At 36.7% G+C, this 21105-nt stretch overlaps 1 protein-coding gene across 1 annotated transcript in view; it reads left to right on the top strand.

Moving 5' to 3' along the window:
• The first annotated feature begins 4607 nt into the window (after nucleotides 1–4607).
• The window catches only part of LOC128867356 (protein doublesex-like), a 58210-nt gene continuing 41712 nt past the window's right edge, over nucleotides 4608–21105 (top strand). The window contains exon 1 of the mRNA XM_054108517.1: nucleotides 4608–5545. The gene's annotated coding sequence lies outside the window, so the exon portion shown is untranslated. The remainder of the gene's footprint in view (nucleotides 5546–21105) is intronic.

The raw sequence follows: 21105 nt of genomic DNA, 5'->3' as shown, positions 1-21105 counted from the left end.
TCATGAGTATTGCCGGCGTAAATAGCGTGAGCTACTTTCGCACTGAGTAACGAAAAATAAAATTTAATTATTAGTGATTGCTGGCTTCTGCTTAACCCTTCTGCACCGTTAAGAAAAAAAACTTATAGTCCAGTCAAAAGAAGATTTAACTTAGTAATTTTAGGAGTATGCGAGTTTATGGTTTTATTATGTAAAGCCCATCACTGTGAACTTAAGTTTGAGTTTTCGGGTTCGGGGGTTGTGTCCCGCGGCCGCCATCTTGGAAATAAGGGTGCAACTGGTTTTTTGCGATTATCTCGTGAATTTCGAAAGTTACGAAAATTTTGTAAAATACTTTTTTGTAGATAATAATATTATCTACAACTTTCATTCAAAACTTTTTATTGTAAAATTAATCATAAAAAAGTTATAAACAAAATTACGAGAAAAATTAAGGGATGAATTTTTTTCAAGCGTAATAACTTTTTTTTTATTGATTTTATGGAAAATATACATTAGAGCTTTTTTATAGAGCATTCTTTTGTGAACATTTTTGTCCTTAAGTTTTTTTCGCTATCTTTATTTAGTCTTATGATTTTGAGCTGCTAAGCGGAGCAACCATTACATTAGCGAAGCGCGTACATGATTACACAGGCCGACAAAATTTAACCAACATTCAGACCCAGAAACCGGACTATATATTTCCGAAGGTTTATGATGCGTTGAATCCAAATCTGGCCTCAGAATTGCTCTATCAGCTTTGGTTTTCGAGATATCCTAACCTAAAAGTGCAAAAAACACCGTTTTTGCCCATATTTGAGGTTATGTAGCCTTGCAGATGTTTTCTCTCACCAAAATTAAAGGATGGCATCTTTAAATACAAGCCTTCTTTTTTCAAATGGTGTTGAGTTTGCTCAAATATCATTTTTTTTCGCTGAGATATCGCATTTTGAAATTTTCATGTTTCTAAATTTTCCTACACCTGAAAATCGATTAAGATAACATGGACATGATATAGTCGATTACTAATTTTCTTGAATTGAGTCTTATTTTTCTTAAAATTCGGTACCCGTGGGTTAGATAGTGTAGAGGTGTGGTGAGTCAGCACACTTATGGTGTGAGACAAAATTTTAAGAAAAATAAGACTCAATTCAAGAAAATTAGTAATCGACTATATCATGTCCATGTTATCTTAATCGATTTTCAGGTGTAGGAAAATTTAGAAACATGAAAATTTCAAAATGCGATATCTCAGCGAAAAAAAATGATATTTGAGCAAACTCAACGCCATTTGAAAAAAGAAGGCTTGTATTTAAAGATGCCATCCTTTAATTTCGGTGAGAGAAAACATCTGCAAGGCTACATAACCTCAAATATGGGCAAAAACGGTGTTTTTTGCACTTTTAGGTTAGGATATCTCGAAAACCAAAGCTGATAGAGCAATTCTGAGGCCAGATTTGGATTCAACGCATCATAAACCTTCGGAAATATATAGTCCGGTTTCTGGGTCTGAATGTTGGTTAAATTTTGTCGGCCTGTGTAATCATGTACGCGCTTCGCTAATGTAATGGTTGCTCCGCTTAGCAGCTCAAAATCATAAGACTAAATAAAGATAGCGAAAAAAACTTAAGAACAAAAATGTTCACAAAAGAATGCTCTATAAAAAAGCTCTAATGTATATTTTCCATAAAATCAATAAAAAAAAAGTTATTACGCTTGAAAAAAATTCATCCCTTAATTTTTCTCGTAATTTTGTTTATAACTTTTTTATGATTAATTTTACAATAAAAAGTTTTGAATGAAAGTTGTAGATAATATTATTATCTACAAAAAAGTATTTTACAAAATTTTCGTAACTTTCGAAATTCACGAGATAATCGCAAAAAACCAGTTGCACCCTTATTTCCAAGATGGCGGCCGCGGGACACAACCCCCGACCCCGAAAACTCAAAGTTAAGTTCACAGTGATGGGTTTTACATAATAAAACCATAAACTCGCATACTCCTAAAATTACTTAGTTGGCTATTTTTTTTGTCTCTTTTGACTGGACTATTACATATTAACTGTTAAGGCCACAAAATGCAAAGGATTATAGGAAATGATTTAGAAAATAATGAATTCATATTGCGAACTAAAATTTTGATAATTTAAAAATACCAAAAACTTATTTTCATGCTTATTGCGCATGCTTTTGGTTGTGAGAATTTGAAACCGAAACCGTAGTTCGTTGCCGCTGGGCACACTGCAATTTCACATGCCAAATATTGCACAAGAGTTTTATTTCACCCTGATTTATATGGAAATATTGGTTTTGCTTAACAGAAGTTTCGTATAACGCACGAATCTGGAACAAATTGAGTTTTTAAAACTCGTTAACAGAGAATTCACTGTACATTTTCCACTTTGGGAAAGTCTAAGGAAATACATAAGACCAATAAACAGCTAATTTCTAGATTCTGTGCCCTAAACTGTCAAAGCACCTCAATTTTCTTACAATTTTTCTACTTGGTTTATTTTCACTTTTTGTTGACAGTTTTAGCAATTCAATAAAAATTCCAAAAGTCAGTGGAAAAACGCAATATATTTTGAATTTGCTTCAAAAAGTAATGTGCAGAAAGCAATAGTGCACATTTATAGTTTTTTGTGTAATAAAATAGAGGAAGGCCACTGTACAAAAACTCAGAGGTTAAGGGGTTACACACGTCCAGAATTTTCAATAAATCTATTTTTTTTTTACAGATCATTATTCTTTATAGTTTTAGGCGTCTTTCTGTGCAGGTCGATTGTAAAAATTCCGCATAGATAAAAAGTTATGGTAGAAAATATAACTTGCCCGATGAGAGTTTGATGCGCACAGGTAGCTGTCCTTCATTTGTAAATCTTGGTTAAATTCCAAGGGCCGATGTTGAATGTGAACCACACCTAAACGTTAAACTTTTTTCAGCATTTTATTTGACATTTTTCAAGTTCAGACTAACTCAATTTGAACCATGGAAAGACACACAATCGGGCATGGTGGCAGGAAATGGCAATGGCCAATTTTCGAAGAAAATCATCTTCAGTGATGAGGCATATTTTCACCTCAGTGGATTCGTCAATAAGCAGAATTGCCGCATTTGGGCGAATGATAATCCAAGAGTAATTGCCATAAAACCAATGCACCCAAAAAGAGTTACTGTTTGGTGCGGTTTATGGGCCGGCGGCATCATTGGGCCGTATATTTTCCAAAATGAGGCCGGTCAGGCAGTTACTGTGAATAGTGTTCGCTATCGTGAGATCATAACGAACTTTTTATGGCTCGAATGGGAAGATATGGATGTGGACGATATGTGGTTTCAACAGGACGGCCACTTGTCACACAGCTAACGAAACAGTGGCTCTTTTGCGTGAAAAATTTGATGGCCGAATAATCTCACGTCACGGCGATGTCAATTGGCCGCCAAGATCATGTGATTTGACACCGCTGGACTTCTTTCTTTGGGGTTATTTGAAAGAAGCCCGCAACAATTCAAGATAAGCCCGCAACAATTCAAGAGCTAAAGGATGAGATAATTTGGCACATTAACGGCATAGAACCTCAATTATGCCTCAGCGTCATCGAAAATTTGGACCATCGGATCTCCATCCGCCGAGGCTGCGCGACTATTTGGCCGATATTTTGTTCCATACGTAATTGAGCCATACCAATATTATCATAATAAAGAGAAATGCCAATAATTTCCTAAAAGAATTGTGTTTTATTCAAAACACCGGCCTTGAAACTGAACCACCCTTTACTTGAAAGTTTAAACTCGTTTTTCTCGAAAGTACTTTTTCCGGCACGGTCTGCAAGATAACTCATACAGTTTTTAATATTTTTTGATGCGTTTTTTTTTAAGTATTCGAAAGTGTTTTGTCTATAGTCTGTTGAGCCAGATTTTTGATATTTGTATTAAAAAGTGTTATAAACATAATTAAAGTGTGACATTTATGACGTAAAACGCATACTTTTTTTTGAATGCCGTAAATTGCAAAGTTTTTCGAAATTCAAAAATCCGGCTCGACAGACTATAACTAAAACTTTATTTTAAAAGAATTTTTTACTTTTTACAGATGCATCAACATTTCAAGGAGAAATGATGCAGACCGTGGCGCAACTTGTTTTTCCTCGTACTTTGGGTCACGTGATTTTTTATATACTAATTTTTGTAAAGAAAAATTAAAAAATACATTTTTTTATAAAGTTTAGTAACAATAAACAATGTGTAAATTTTTTTTTTATTTATTTCTTATTTTATTATCTTATTTATTTTAGCGCATTTTTGGCGCTGCTGGCCGTATTTATGTCGAAACGCATCAAAAGTAAAACACCAACTTCAAACTCATATTGTAAGATTTTCGCAAATTAAGATTATTCTCTGCACAAGATTTTCGCGTTCTCTCTTTGATAACACGGTTATACGCCTTCTCAAAGTGTATATTTACACAAGTGTGTGCAAAAGGCACTCTCTTCACTCGTTCTCTCTCTCTCTCTCTCTCTCTACTGGACAAGTGAGTTTCAGCAAACAAATGCATACCTATCAATAACATTGCAATGCAAAATTAAAATTAGCTCGCGGCAACAAGCTTAGTAAGTCTTTATCAGATGATGGGGCCGTTATTATGTTTCCGTAGTTGCCTAAGGCATCATGCAAAAAATTATTTCATCTTGTAAACCAAGTTGGCGTTCGTCCCTTACATTAAGAGCGGCGAATATTTTCTTTGGCCAAATTTGAAGTTTCGTGATTTTGTGTATCAATTTAAATGGGCCAAACTGGCCTAATATCTTTGTGTTGAACTCATATAGGCACATACACCAAAGTAATTGCATACATATAAATTATTGTTGTTTAACCAAGTGCTTTCCCGGCTTAATTCCGTTGCATTGTAGAAATACCTCCCAACGATACTTCCATACAAAAACATGTGCGTACGTGCGAACTTATGCAGGTATGATTACGAGTGTAATCGCGTCGAGTAAAAAAGAACACATATATACATACATACATACAGACATTTGCACAAAGCAGCTAAACTTGTTGCTGGCCAAGGTATATTTGTATGAACATTAGGGCAATCCCATTTATGGCGGGAGAAAAAAATGCATTTAATCTTTGCCCTTAAATGAAGAGTGTGTAATGAAATGAGTATTTTTTGAAAATCAGTAAATGCGCCAATTAATCTAAAGCGAATGTTTCGTAAGCTATTTTCGGGATCCGTGCACAATTCATTTTCAGTACAGATACTCATTTTTATATTTGAAATATTTTGAAAAATACCCCTATTGCTGCATGGCGAAGTTTCGCGAACCGAAATATATTAAATGATTTAAATACAAGGGATTATTTAAAAGATTAAAGATTATATATTTTCTAACGAACTCCAGCAGAAGCGGGATTTTAAACATTTTTTCCGCGTTACTGCTTTTCTCAAGAGTATTGAAACATATTTGATTAAAGAAAAATATAAATTTGGGATAGGCGACGTAACATTTGTTCATAACAGAAAAAGCAAGCCAAGCGTTGTTATCTGGACTGACTTAAAAATGTAAGTATTTGATTAATTATTGCTTAAATTATGAAATTATAGCAAACCCCAATTTTTTCATTATAACACATGGGCTGAAAAGTCCTGGGCATCTCAAAATAGATGGCACCACTTTTATTGCATTCACCTCTTTTTCAGTTAGTACTAACCTTCAAAAGACAGCTGTTAAAATTTCATGATATTCTAATTATTTATTCGTGAGTTATTGTGCTAAGAGTGACGCTACTTTTGTTATTTTCAAAATAATGGATCAAAAAACAATTATTTTCAAAACAATGGATCGTGCTTTAATTTTACACTGCTTCTTCATGGGAAAAAATACCGTTCAAGCGAAGCAATGGCTTAAAAAGCGTTATGCGGACTCCGCTTCATAAGAAACAGCAATAAAACTATGGTTTGCTGACTACAAACGTAGGTCGTAGGGACACCGACGATGCACAACGCAGTGACGGTTCAAATGAGACGGAGGCGGTAACACCAGAAAACATCAAAGAAGTACACAAAATTGCTTCGAATAATCGAAAAGTGAAGTTGTGTGAATTAGCTGATATCGTAAAGATATCGGAAGAAAAATAACGAGGTGGCTTTATACTGCATGAGTGTTTGATTATGAGAAAGCTCTGTACTAAATGAGTGCCGTGTTTGCTCACTGTTGACCAAAAACAAGTCAGTCACAAGTAAATCAAAACATTGGAAAAACTACATCAATTGAACTTCGAATTGCTCCCACATTCACCGTATCCGCCATATTTGGCTCCCAGCGACTACTGGCTGTTTGCGGCCCAAAACAATGTTCGAAGGTAAGAAATTTCGCTCGAATGAAGAGGTCATTGTTGCAACTGACGCCTATTTTCAGGCAAAAGAAAAATTGTTCTACAAAAGTGGTATTGAAATGTTGGAGTGGCGCTGGAATGATCGCGTTGTTCTTGATGGAAATTACGTTGATGAAGAAAGCTAATTTGGAACAAAAACAAAACGTGTTTTCTTTGCTATATAGACTGATAATAAGTGAGGCACTGACAAATATATTTTTAAAATAGCCAACCAATATCAAATTGCGATAACCATAAACAATATTGATTATAATCACCATAAACATGACGAGCGGCCGCCGTAGCCGAATGGGTTGGTGCGTGACTACCATTCGGAATTCCCAGAGAGAAGGTTGGTTCGAATCTCGGTGAAAACACCAAAATTAAGAAAAACATTTTTCTAATAGCGGTCGCCCCTCGGCGGGCAATGGCAAACCTCCGAGTATCCTGGTATAATCAAAATGAAAACGAAAAGGCTTACATAATTATATTAATAATAATTGCATATAAAATTAAATAAGCGTCGGTATGAATGTTTAGAAATTTTGCACTACATAAATGCCTTTTTTATTGAGCAAACGAGCAAAAGTGCGAATGCTTTCATATAACAAAGTGACCCATATTCGATAAATTCTCAAATATGTGCGACCCCTGTTCCAAAAAAAAACGAACCTTTTACAAATTTAAACAATCAGTGCATATTTTGTGCTAAATATTTTTAAATATATTCGAATTCTGCTTCGAATACATAATTCTATATGTTTTTCCAATATATTATGGTTACACACAGAGATGGAAATTGATGCGCTACTTCCTAGTTTTCATTTTTGCTCTCGCTGCTGCTATGCACATGAACAGATGAGATGCGCAAAACGCGGGGTCAACTGTTTTGGCCCGCTGTGAGCTACGTTTGTTACTGCTAATGGTTCAGAATAATAGTAAAAAAAGAAAAAAAAATTAAGTGCTCTCTGTAGTTTGAGTAGTAGCAAAACTCTTGCAAAATTATTCAAGTGTACTCCCGTTACCGCTACTTCTCTCACTTCTGTTGCGAAACTACTATTTACTACTCTCATAGCTGCTATTTGAGCAGTGTTCGTTTTCGTTTTGTTAAATGCATTTTGTATGCGTTTGTGCGGTGCTACAATGAGAATATAACTCACAAATTGTATAGTGTAGCGGAATATAGTTTAAAATTGTGTTTTTATGGTAGTTCATGAACGCTCTAACTTTTTAATTGAATTTGTCGATTACTAGCAGTAACGAAATTTGGCTTGACGCGGAGTAAAAAATTTGATCCCGCGTTTCGCGCTACCTGTTCCACTTCTCATATATTCAAGTTCAGAGCAGTAGCGAGAGCAGATCAATGTTATCGTTGATGTTGCTGCTACGATGTATGTACAGGGTGGGCCAAATAAGACGAACATGTTGAACATTAGACACAAATAACTCTTGCAACATTCATTTTTTGTGGTTAATTGTTTTTATGCATTGAATATATTTTATGGAAATTATGTATGAAATATTACATCAGAGAAATGTCCACCATTTTTCTCGATACAAAGATTGACTCTTTTTAACGCGTTTTCCATTACACCACATAATGTTTCCGGTTGAAGGCTCAGTATTTCGTCTCGAATATTTTGCTTCAGCTGTCTAATAGTCTCTGGTTTATTAAGATACACTTTGTCTTTTAAATATCCCCATAAAAAGTAGTCAGGCACGGTGAAATCTGGCGAACGAGGTGGCCAAGGGAAATCTGAATTTTTGGAATAGCGTATTGTAGTCGTTGTTGGTGGCCTTGCGGTAGCAGTGCTTGCACAAATTGAATTTTGTATGGGTACATCTTAAGATCCAACTTTAAAATTCTACGCAATGCCGTTCTGGAAATGCCCAATTGGCTGGAACGACGGCGAGTTGAGACAAATGGATCATCTGCAACACTCTGACGCACAGTTTCCACGTTGTCTTCAGTGCGAATATTTCGATGGACACCTCGTCCAGGACGGTCGGCCACTGAACCCAGTTCCTCAAAACGACTGACCAAACTCCTAATCATGAAGGCTGTGGGAGCTGATCTGGAATTAAAATGTTGCCGATATTTACGCTGCGTTAAAACAATTGATCGTTGAGAAGAACAGAAAAACTCGATAACTTTAACACGTTGTGTTGTACTGTAGGGTTCCATAATAAATTTCCAACAATCCAATTATAACCTACAAAAGGAGAAAAATAAATATGCCAAAAAATAAAAAAGTTATTTGTGCTTAACATTTGTGGGTCTTATTTGGCCCACCCTGTAGTTAATGCAAACCCTGGTCACATAATCAACTCACTGCGTTTTTTTAAATATTCGCAAAATTTTTCATGGTAAATTGTATGCAAATATAGTTCATTGTATGCATAACAACAACTTTATAAATTAGAGTTCCAAATTTTGTAGAAAGTTCAAAAAAATATTAAAAAGTTTCAAAAAATGGTTTATTATCAGCGTTGATTTTTTTGCATAGAATGTTGCGTATTTTCTTCCATTTAGAAAATTTCTGAACTTGTACTTTATTAATCTGTTGTAGTATATATTAAATATTCTATCTAGATTATCAGAAGTAAGAAACGAGAGCCAAAACACGTGAGGGCGAGGAGATTGAGATGCTGATCAATAGGAACAATGCCCGAAATTCTACCAGAATGTTCGGTGGCTTAGAGCAATAAAAGCGCTAGAATCTAAAACACACTCGTCAAAAACAGTCAAAGAATGTTTTAAACTTCTAAATGCCGTATAAAAATACTACAAAGTACACCTTGGCAAAACCTTACAACATGTGAACTAAGCAGACAGACATGGTCGGATGAAAGCATGCCTGCCGATTGGAATTTAAGTGTGCGCTGCCCAATCCATAAGAAGGGTGATCCTGCAATCTGTGCCAATTAGAATTAGTCTTTTAAATATGGCCTATAAGGTTCTAGTGATCAACTGATTGGACCTTATCAGTGTGGCTGACCTGGAAAATCTAAAATCGATCAGACATTCACAATACGCCGTCTTGGAAAAGACCCATAAAAGGAGAATCGCCTCACACTTATGTGCCGCGATGTCTGGTTTTGGTATCCCCACAAAACTAATATCGCAATGCAAGATGACGTTGCTCAACACCAGCAGCGCCGACAGATCTGGGAAGGACCTCTCCGAGCCGTTTGATACCAAACGAGGTTTCAGACAGGGTGACTCGCTGTCGCGTGACTTCTTTACGCTGATGCTGGAAAAGATCCTGCGAGCCGCAGAACTTAATCGCTCATACACAATTTTTTATAAGAGCGTATGGCGAAATATGGACAGCGTCGACCTTAACAACCGCGCTGTTAGGTCTTTCTTTTCCAAAGTGGATAAAGAGGCAAAATGAATGGGTCTGGTGGTGAATGAGGACAAAACGAAGTATCTCCTGCCATCAAACAAACAGTCGGCGCACTCTAGTATCGGCAACCACGTCAGTGACAATGACAGTTATGATTTTGAGGTTATAAAATACCTCTTTTATTTAGGAACCAGCATTAATCCAACGGAGAGTTTCTCTTACCAACAATGGCTACTTTGGACAGGCTATTGAGTAGTAAAGTCCTTCATCGACGAACAAAACTAATACTTTATAAGGCTCTCATCATGCCCGTCCTAATGAATGGCGTAGAAGCTTGGACGATGGCAACATCCGATGGGGCGTCCCTTGGAGTGCTTGGGGAGAAAAATTCGGCGGGAGATTTTTGCACGTTGGGGACGGCGAATATTGCAGGCAATGGAACGATGAGCTTTACGACGACCTGCAATAGCGCAGCGAATAAAGATCCAGTAGCTACGTTAGCTTCGTCATGTCTTCCGAATGGATACAAACGCTCCGGCCCTGAAAGTCTTCGATGCGGTACCAGCTGATGATAGCAGAGGAAAAAGAATACCTCCTCTGCGTAGGAAAGATCAGGTGGAGAAGGACTTGGCTTTACTTTTTGTTTCCAACTGGCGCCGGTTAGCACGAGAGTAAACGACTGAACTTGCCCAAAATCGTGTAAGTGGTTATCGCGCCAATTAAGGAGAAGGAGAATCATTGCGGCATTTATTTTTCTCCAGCTAAAACAGATGCGAGACGCTCAACTGCTGCTGTTCTCTGTTAGGTATGGGAACAATTGATTTTTGAAGTTCATTATTCATATTCTTATTATGATTTTTTTATTTTGTATGAGCACAATGAAATACTAGGGATCTAAATGATAGCGCTTCGTCATGGCTTTGCAAGGAGGCAAACTATAATTTGAAAAAGAAATAATTTTCCCTTTCTATTTAAATTTTGTTTGTTTTACTTTTGACGTGATAACGTCTTATAATTCGATTTAACAGGCTGCACGCACGAAAAAATGTGTCGTTACCTTGCTCATTAGTGTTACCTTGCTCATATGTCGTTACCTTGCTCATTAGTGTTACCTTGCTCATATGTCGTTACCTTGCTCATTACCGTTACCTTGCTCATTTGTCGTTACCTTGCTCATTGCATTGAATGAACTGCAAGCGAAAGCGCGGAACGAACGACAAAGCAAACGAACGGCAACGTTCGACATCTTGCTCTCTCCTACTTAAGTGAGCGTATATATGTATGTATATGCGCATATGTACATATATAAATTCACGTATTTGTATTTGCATATGCCTTCTTATTGATTATTATTAATTTGATTCACTTGAAGAATTTAAAATAAAACCAAGTTTGTTAATAATACCTGTTGTTTTAATGTTATTATTATTAATTTTTTTATTACATATGAAGGAGAAAATGTATGGTAATATTTACCACATATCTTATAAGATATGTTGTATACTAATATATGTATATAAACATGCATATACAAATACAATTTCGCGCAATTTTCAAAAAGAACAAATCTATATGTAAAGATGCATACAAGTCATATGGACATATCAAATATACGAATCTATTCCATACGCAAGCAAATGTAAGCTAATGTGCTTGAACTGCAAGCGAGAGCGCGGAACGAACGACAAAGAGCACAATCGGCCCCCGCGTTCGGCAACGTTCGACATCTGGCTCTGTCCTACTTGAGTGAGCATATATATGTATGTATATGTATGTACATATATGCGCATGTGTATATAAATTCACATACTTGTATTTGCATATGCCTTCTTCCTGTGTGCATAGTAATAAACCATTTCTCTGTTGAGAATAGGACGATGATAGAAAAAGTAGGAAATGAAAGGGAGTGTTTCGAGTGTAAAGTGTCTTGAAAAAGGCAAATCGATGATGGTGCCTCTTAGTGTTGTTGACTATCAAACAAATAAAATTAAAATTTTCTTTTGAAAATTTCAACCATTCCATCAATATTTTCTTATGACGTTGTCACGTTAAACTATCGTCAGTAAACCGACTTTACAGACAACCTCTTTTTTTCTCAAAATTATAGTCGCAAACATCTTGATTAAGTTGGTACTACGGGTTGCAGAGACGCAAGCCTACTCCGAAGTTCAAGTAACGTTGCGGGACGCTGTTAAAAAAAAATAAATTCTGTATAAATTAGGAGTTTCTCAAATTTATTCTTGCGTCAAAAAATGCAACGAAATCGGAATGTATACAGTTCGCTGTGGTTTTCGGCAAATAAAGGGGCGGGTAGCAGCTTGTTATATAACTTTCGAACTCTTCACAACTTTATAAACTTCATTTTAAGAATGCAGATTTTATATATCGTTCCTCTTAACCCAGAAACATGAATGTGTAAATATTTGAATATTGAGAAATAAAAGTTGAGAATATATTGCTCTCGTTAAATTAGAAGATTTGATTTCGGATATAAAAAATGTATTTTTAAGCAGGAAACTTAAATCCCAGCAGATGTAAAAAGCTATTAAAAATAAATAAGTAACTGACGCGTACACTTCTGTTAGCTGTTTGGCCGAGCTCCTCTTCCTATTTTTGGTGTGCGTCTTGCTGTGGCTCCACAAATGGCTGTTGCTAAGTAAAAAAAGGATTATAAATTTTGACTTAAAAGCTTAACCAAATTTGTATAGGCTCTCATTGTTGTAATGTTCATTTATGGGTTAATACCATATAAATAAGCTTTTCACAAATTTGCCTTGTTATAATAAGTGTGACGTCAAACTTAATGTTGTTCCATTCACATCGGTTGCTGTCTGGAAAGTTCAAGGAAACACAAAATACACCCGGCATTGCTGTTTTTTGCTCTACTGCTGCTAACTTATTGCCGTGTCTTGGTTCTTATGAATCAAATATTTGATTTGATTAGAGGCAAATCTATACAAGCGGCCATCAGTAGAACAGCGATTTGAATAACCAAGTGATTTGTTTGTTTACATTCTGATTGAAATTTTGACATTCAAACCACCGAATTGCAAAGGCAAAAAACGAAGTGTTTTCAAAAATCGAAGTGCCTTATTACATTTATTTATTCATCAATATCTATATTGTCTCTTTCAAAATAGTCCTCCTCAGTTATAAAACAGCTGTGTTAATACTTTTTCCAATCCTGGTTCGAGGAAAGCGCTTTGATATTGCTGAACTCTTCCAACGATTGGTACTTTACCTCCAGAAGAGTGCCAAAGCTCCGACTTTTTATAAGTATTTTCGGTTTTTGGAACAAGAAAAGGTCGCGAGGGGCCAAGTGCGGTGCGTGCGGTGATTGAGGCAAGATTACGGTGTTATTTTTGGTAAAAAATTCCATATTTTTTAAATAAATTTTGTCGAAATGCAAAAATCCCCGAGCAAACATAAACACGTCTAACCTTAGTATCTGACAAAATCGAAAACGAAATATGCCGCATAATTCAAACTGTAAAGATATTGGGTTGGCAACTAAGTAATTGCGGATTTCACTCATAGATGGCTTCAGTTGAATTTTTAGGTTTTCAGACGTAGTACAAATGTAAAACACATTTTGTTATTTGATAGTTGGCAATTCAGCTGTAAATCAGTAAAACAAGTTTTTTGATCGGTTGCATAGTTTTCGTTCGGCGTTCGTTGAAAAATGGAAAATCAAAAGGACCATTTTCGACATATTTTGTTTTTTTTAATTCCGCAAAAGAAAAACCGCATCGCAAGCTCATAAAAAGTTATGTGCTGTTTATGGTGGCGAAGCCTTAACAGAACGGCAGTGTCAAAATAGGTTTACCAAATTTCGTTCTGGTGATTTTTCACTCAAAGATGAAAAACGCTCTCGTCATCTAGTTGAAGTTGATGATGCCCTAATCGAAGCAATAATCGATTCGAATCGTCGCAGTACAGCTCGTGAGATTGCACAGAAGCTTCCTGTATCACACAGATGCATTGAAAATCACTTAAAACAATTGGCTATGTTCAAAAACTCGATACATGGGTCCTCACGAACTGAGAGAAACGCATTTAACGCAACGCATTAACAGCTGTGATTTGTTAAAGAAACGTAATGAAAATGATCCATTTTTAAAACGACTGATAACTGGCGATGAAAAATGGGTTGTTTACAACAATATCAAGTTGAAAATATTATGGACCAGGCTGATATTCATCAAACAAAGGTTTTTTCATCAGTTTGGTGGGATTACAAAGAAATTGTCTACTTTAAACTCTTACCACCCAACCGAATGATCAGTTCCGATGTCTACATTGAACAACTAACGAAATTAAACAATGCAGTTGAAGAAAAGCGGCCCGAATTGACAAATCGAAGAAGTAAGGGGGCGTCCATAAATTACGTGAGATGTTTAAGGGGGGGAGGGGGTCGAGTCAAATCTCATCTAATCTTACGTTGGAGAGAGGGGGGTCTCGGCAAATATCACGCAATTTTTTTTCTGATTGAAACAAAAAAATTGTACATGCTTAAGATTTAATCTCAAGCGTAATCGTAGTATGATTAAGATCATTCACTAATTCGTTGGAAAGAAAATAATTTCATTCATACTTCGACGTTATACATTACTACTGTCAAACCACCATATTTGTTTTATACCAAATAGCTCAATTTAATCTGAATTTGCGGTACAGTGTAGCCCGTCGGTTGTTTTCGCGCCACTATGAGCCGAACGCCCTATCACTCAGGTTGACCTTTGACAATTCCGGACTTTAAAGAACATGACGGAAAATCATTTGCTCCATTTCTAATACGCGTACCGATTGAACCGCTGAATGCCTTCATCAGCACGCCTATTGATCTCTATTGCCCAAGTATACGTGATGATTTAGAGAAAATATGCTGCAGTACATGCGGTATTTACTTCGCATCTATCACAAGAGCTGCAGAGCACAGGAGAGCAGCTCACATTGCACCAGCTAAGCAAGCGCGTATGTTCCGCAAAGTGCGACCCTCACGGATTGTCACAAGACGAGCTAATGAGTTACTGTGCGCAAGCGTCAACGGCTTAGAGTGGCTAGATTAGAACGAAGTTGAAGGAGCACATGATTTTTTTTTTTTTTTTTTTTTTTTTTTTAACTTTTTATTTGTTTATTGAATCTGCCTTTTCAAAGGCCTCACAATAAGTATTCAAATCTTAGAACTAAAAAGAAAAATTTTATTTTATCTCATTTTCTACAATAAATAATTATCAAATGGCCCTCTACTCATCGGGGTGGTAGGTCATTTCTTCGAAGCCTGGTCGTATGTTGCGTACTCAGGAGTTGACGTGCGAACGGGTTCGGGTGATCTTGCAATTTCAACTGATAGTTTTCACGAACTTTTTTGAATACTTCCTTCACCATCGGTACATCTAGGTCCCTATGGATGTTGTCGTTTCTTATATACCACGGCGCTCCAGTTATGGTTCTTAAAATTTTCGACTGTGCCCTCTGTATAAGATCGATACTGGAACTGCTGGCCGTTCCCCACAATTGGATTCCATAAGTCCAAATTGGTTTCAAAATTGCCTTGTACAAGAGGACTTTACAGTCAAGGCTCAATCTTGATTGCTCATTAATTAGCCAGTGAAGGTTTGAAGCTTTGATTCTCATATTAAGCCGCTTTGCCTCGATGTGGCGTCTCCATGTTAAACGCCTATCTAGGTGAACGCCAAGGTATGTGACGTGATCAGACTGTGGTATGCATACGTTGTTAAGGGTAACCGAGGGACAGTCTCCTCTTCTAAGCGAAAATGTGACATGTTTACTTTTTATTTCGTTCACTTTTATTCTCCATTTTTTCATTTCACTTCACTTTCATTTTACTGAAAATCATATGGACATGTTGGTCCCAATAGTCTCTCTTGAAACCGCGCATGATTCTCCATGGACCGAATTAGAGTAGATATTCTTTTTTTAATCGCAGTAGTTACGATTTAAGCCTTCTACTCGTATTGTTAAATTTTTATTACACTTATAACTCTCAGCAATATTGATTACTAGTCTTAACTAGTCGTAAATAAAAGCACGAAGCAACTTTTTTTTCTTTTTACAATAACAATCCAACGCGTTTACATAAGAAACCCACATTTTGAAAAATCTCACGTGAGATTGGGGGATGGGGGAGGGGGTTGAATAAAATCTCACGACATCTCACCTCAGAAAATTGAAAAAAACACCTCACGTAATTTATGGACGCCCCCTAATGTATTCCATCATGACAATGCAAGGCCACTCACATCTTTGGCCACTCGGCAAAAATTATTGGTGCTCGGTTGGGATGTTTTGCCACATCCACCATATAGTCCTTACCTTGCACCATCTGCTTACTCTTTATTGCGATCTTTACAAAACATCTTGAATGGTAAAAATTTCAATAATGATGATGATGTCAAATCGTACCTGATTCAGTTTTTTGCTAATAAAAACTAGAAGTTTTCTGACCGTGGGATTATGATGCTGCCTGAAGGATGGTAAAAGGTCATTGATCAAAATAGGCACTACATTACAGAATAAAGTTATTTAGATCCATGAAAAAATTGTCTTTGATTTTGTTTTTTAAATCTGCAAGTACTTAGTTTCCAACCCAATATGTTCAGCACATGGGTACGTACACAACAAAATCTAAAATCAAATGCGCGTAGAAGCGCCCGCGAAATTTGAAAAGTCATCTTACTTTTTGAATACCCCTCCTGTATGTAAATTTGTTTTTGTTGTACTGCTATCATCTTCTATGGATGCGCCTTGATTTGGTATGTTTCTTGTCCAAATAAGGACAGCCCTAATGTGCATTCATACTTCTATGCTAAACTTATGCACATCTGATTATGGTCTTACGTTGATATTTCTCAGCACAGATGTTGGTACAGCAGAAAGACATATCAATGGCTTAATCAGCGAGTACATACATATAAGATAATTGCTGAAATACTTATGCGTGCCTTCACGCTCGAACAGCGATTAGAATAGAATATTTTGATGTCAAAATAAGTGGTGTGCGCCTCGTCAAAATGAGAGTGAATAAATATGGAGTATGGAGAGGTGCACATGTGTATATGTGAGTGTATTCAATATACAAGTGTGTATTTGCAACTTTCTCCTGCTCTATCTGGGATGCGATCTTTCCATGCACAAATGTACATATACACATACACAACTATGTCGTGGTTGTTGTTTAGCTTTTTATCAGGCCAACAAACACATGCGAGCATGCGAGAGTGTACATTTATGCTGCTCATTTTTGCTACTCAACTAACTTGTAAGGTGGCTAAATGGTTCTACTGATAGTGCATGTTTGTTTTCGTCTGTCAGATAGACGAATTCCTTCAAAAAAGTGAAAAATGAAATTTTGGATTTTATGCCCCCTAAAATATATTTAAATGTTTCTGCAGTTATCCTTAGGTATTCATAAAATGTGTCTGGGTGTTTTTCTATTTTGAATAATTTGTAATATCGACGGTAAAAGAGACCTTTTTGCGTTTATTGGGAAGTAGCTGATAGTCAGCTTGCTAGCCACTTAAACTTCTGCCGAGACTTTACAGCTAATTCTTAAGCGATTTGCCTGGAAGACGTTCAACCTCTTAAAATCTCTTCATATTTAGGTCATTCACAAGGTGTCATAAGGGTCGTACTATCTTATGTTTTAAAGTAAGGCCCTCACCTCATTTGAAATAGTGTTTTTTGGGTGTTTCTTTAAAACCGTGTAAAACGGAAAAAGATTTTGTATTTTTGTTTTTAGTATTTTATTTTTTGATCTATTGTTAAAAAATAAAAATTTTTTTTGACCATACAAGGTTCCTTCAAAAAGTTGCCAGCTTTAAAAAAAATGGTCTTCCAAAAATAGGTATGTCGCTGGCGACACGAACTCCGGGACTCACAGGTATCGGAAATCAAAAAGAACGCCCCTTCTATAAGGCTCTTATTCAGTATGAATGTCGTTGTCGATTGAACTACGATCTTAAAAAAAATTTGACAAAATGGCGGGCGTTCAAAGATGAAAAGCCGTTTTTTGACCCTTTTTTGACTTTTGACTTTGTTCAAAAAAAAAATAATATACTAAACAATTTTTTTTTGCGAATAATCGTAGTTCACACAATGACGGCAAAAATTCTACGTTATTTACATTTAATTTCAATTGGTTCAGTAGAACCGCCTGTCCATTACCCATTTTAACGGTAATAAGCAACATTTCCTTATTTGAGCTGAAGAGCAACCCGAAGCTATTCAAGAACAGCCATTACTTCCATTGAAAACAACCGTTTGGTGCGGCCTATGGGCTGGAGGAATCATCGGTCCATATTTCTTCAAAGACGAGACTGGCGCCAGTGCTATCGCACCATGATTAAGGAGTTTTTGGATGCCGGAGATTTAAGTATCAACATGATTTCCACAACATTTTTTGTTTTTTTTTTGGTGGCTGAGGTAAGGTTCACAATGCCTTCGCACTTACAGCGACCGTCGTCTACTGAATCGTGTGATGTGGCCACTAAAACGGTCCCCCTCTCCTTCTAGGGAGACTCCTTCCCGGAACTGCTTTCTATATTACTTCGGGAGGACCCAGAACGACATCCATAAGCCAGACAGTTGGAACGCGGTAAAGAAAATCTCCCCAGCATTTGGTTTCAAAAAGGCGGCGCTACTTGCCATACAGTTCGTTAAACAATGGATTTACTACGTCGCCGTTTCGGTGAGCAATTTATCTCTCGTCTCGTAGCACTGGATTGGCCACCAAGATTGTGTGATATCACCTCTTTGGACTTTTATTTGTGAGGCATAGGGGTATGTAAAGTCTCAATGCTTTGTGGATAAATCAGCTTCGATTGGGGCATTGGAAGCCAACATTACTAAAGTCATTCATGAGATACCAACCGAAATCCTCCTGCGAGACATTCGAAATTGCTGTTGACGGATGGCCGAATTACGGCGCTAATGTGGCCAACATTTGAAATGGATCATCTGTAAAAAATAAATAATGAGTGGTTCTACACAAAAATAATAAAAATTGCCCAATCAATTTAAATGTTCCTTGTTTTATTTCAATTTGAAATCCGATACCTTTAAATTTATCACGCTTTACGATACCAATGCGAACACCCTAAACCTTAGTTATTTAAAGTTTACCACTTACAAAAATTCTATGGCGCAAATATTTATAGAGGTGTGGTCAGACCGTTAACCGGCTCTCAGCGAATTCGAAAGTATCAGGTGGCTGACGTCGCATTAGTCATAACGGCGGTTTGTATAGGAAAAAGCTGAGCTTGTGTTTTTTATTGCCGTCTACACCAAAACTGATTGGAGGCGTGTGTGCATACGTGAGCAATGAACGGGCAAACTCCTGCTACCGAGTCCCCGGCGACGTGCAATACTGCGATGCTGACGAAATGCTTGTGAATGACTTAATTATGTTGGGAGTACATTTACAGCCTAATCAGCTACATATCTCGAGCGATAGGCCGCTCTGAGCGATTCGTCTGCAGATGTTGTCGTTTCTGCGTTTGTAAGTCTATCTATCGTTCATCTCCGTCTAGCCTTTACGCCGATTACGTTGTAACCTTCACGATTACGGAGAAGAATCCGGCTGGAATGATGACTGCATTTAAATGTAAAACCTAAAAAAAATATTAGCATAAAAAAATGTATACGAGTTTGTATATCACTTCAATGCTTCCAAAAACTTGTCTAAAATTGCAGACTGGTGTTCTTCTGCTGTAGACAGTCTGTTTGTTAACTCCACCAGCAGCATTGAGCATTGTTATCTCTGCCATCTTGCAGCCATTTGTAGCCTCAGCCTGCACTTGAGCGGACTCTGCTTCTGTTTCTTCCGCTCGTAGAACGTAGTGCATGCGTTGGTGTAGAGCGGGTTGTCTGTGTGGTGGAAGTCACTATTCCTATTGGTGGTGACTGCCAGAATAAATGCCCTGTGGGGGAAAATACTAGTTGTTAACTAGAAAACTGCCACTTTTCAGCTCAAACAATTCGTATTCTATGATTATTCCATGTTTTCGAGTACCATTTTTATACGGGATGTACTACGATTTGTCATTTGTACGGCGATACATCAACAAAATACCTGTTCACACAAGACAAAAAGCAAAAAAAAAATCTGGTGCAATGTGTTTCGAAAGTAACCAGTTTCAAACCAGTTCATACAAGCTAAAAAAATCTGTTCCAATAAGTTTTGAAAATATCAAATTTTAAAGAAGTTAAAATACATACCAGTTCATGTGGGCCATGTAAAATTTGCTTTTTGAATCGGCTGTAAAAAACAAAAACTAATCAATATTTTGTCAAACTTTTTTTTTTATTTTGAAGATTGAACATTGTCATTTAGGAATGAAAAATAATATCGTTCAAATGACTGTCACGACTGGCCAATATGTTTCAAAAGTAACCGGTTATAATAACAGTTCATGCAAGGTAAAACAAAAACCTGGTCCAATATATTTCAAAACTAGCGAGTTTCAAACCAGTTCATACAAGCAAAAAACAAATTCTGAGCCAATATGTTTTGGAAATAAAAAGTTTTACCAGTTCATGCAAGCCAAAACAGCAAAAAAAAAAAATCTGGTCCAATATGTTTCGAAAGTATCCAGTTTCAAACCAGTTCATGCAAGCAAAAAAAAACTGGTCCAATATGTTTCGTAAGTAAGCAGTTATACTCCCAGTTCATGCAAGCAAAAAAAAACTGGTCCAATATGTTTCGAAAGTAATCAGTTATACTACCAGTTCATGCAAGCTAAAAAAAATCTGGTCCAATATGTTTCGAAAGTAACCAGTTTCAAACCAGTTCATGCAAGCTAAAAGCAATCTGGTCCAATACGTTTCGAAAGTAACTAGTTTCAAACCAGTTCATGCACGCAAAAAAGAAAATCTGGTCCAATATATTTCAAAAGTAGCCAGTTATAATACCAGTTCATACAAGCAAGCAAGTAACCTGTTTCAATCCAGTTCATGCAAGCTAAAAAAATCTGGTCCAATATGTATATAATTGGTGCTTACAGCCGTTTTAGGGGATTGGCCGAGCTTCTCCTCCAATATGTGGCGTGCGTCTTGATGTTGTTCCACAAATGGAGGGAGCCGACTACGAACGGCAGATATTTTTTTACGAGGAGTTTTTTCGTGGCAGAGGTATACACTCATTCAGACTCAACATGAATATTATTAAGATCGAATAAAAACCACGCCCACTTTTTGTACGTTAAGACTTAATTTCCGTCTGTCCGACTAATGTTACAAGCCACGATTCTTATTGCCCATGATTCCAGAAATGAACAGTCAACTTGAATTAAATTTTATTAAAATGTTCGTGGGTTTTGGTTTCGGGGTTCGGTCCGGACCAAATTTAGAACTTCATTGCTTGTTTCTATAATTTGAA

Source organism: Anastrepha ludens, chromosome 2 (genome assembly GCF_028408465.1).
Source record: "Anastrepha ludens isolate Willacy chromosome 2, idAnaLude1.1, whole genome shotgun sequence".
NCBI lineage: Eukaryota > Metazoa > Arthropoda > Insecta > Diptera > Tephritidae > Anastrepha > Anastrepha ludens.
Note: the sequence above shows the minus strand (reverse complement) of the source record. Positions and strands in the feature narration are given on the sequence as shown.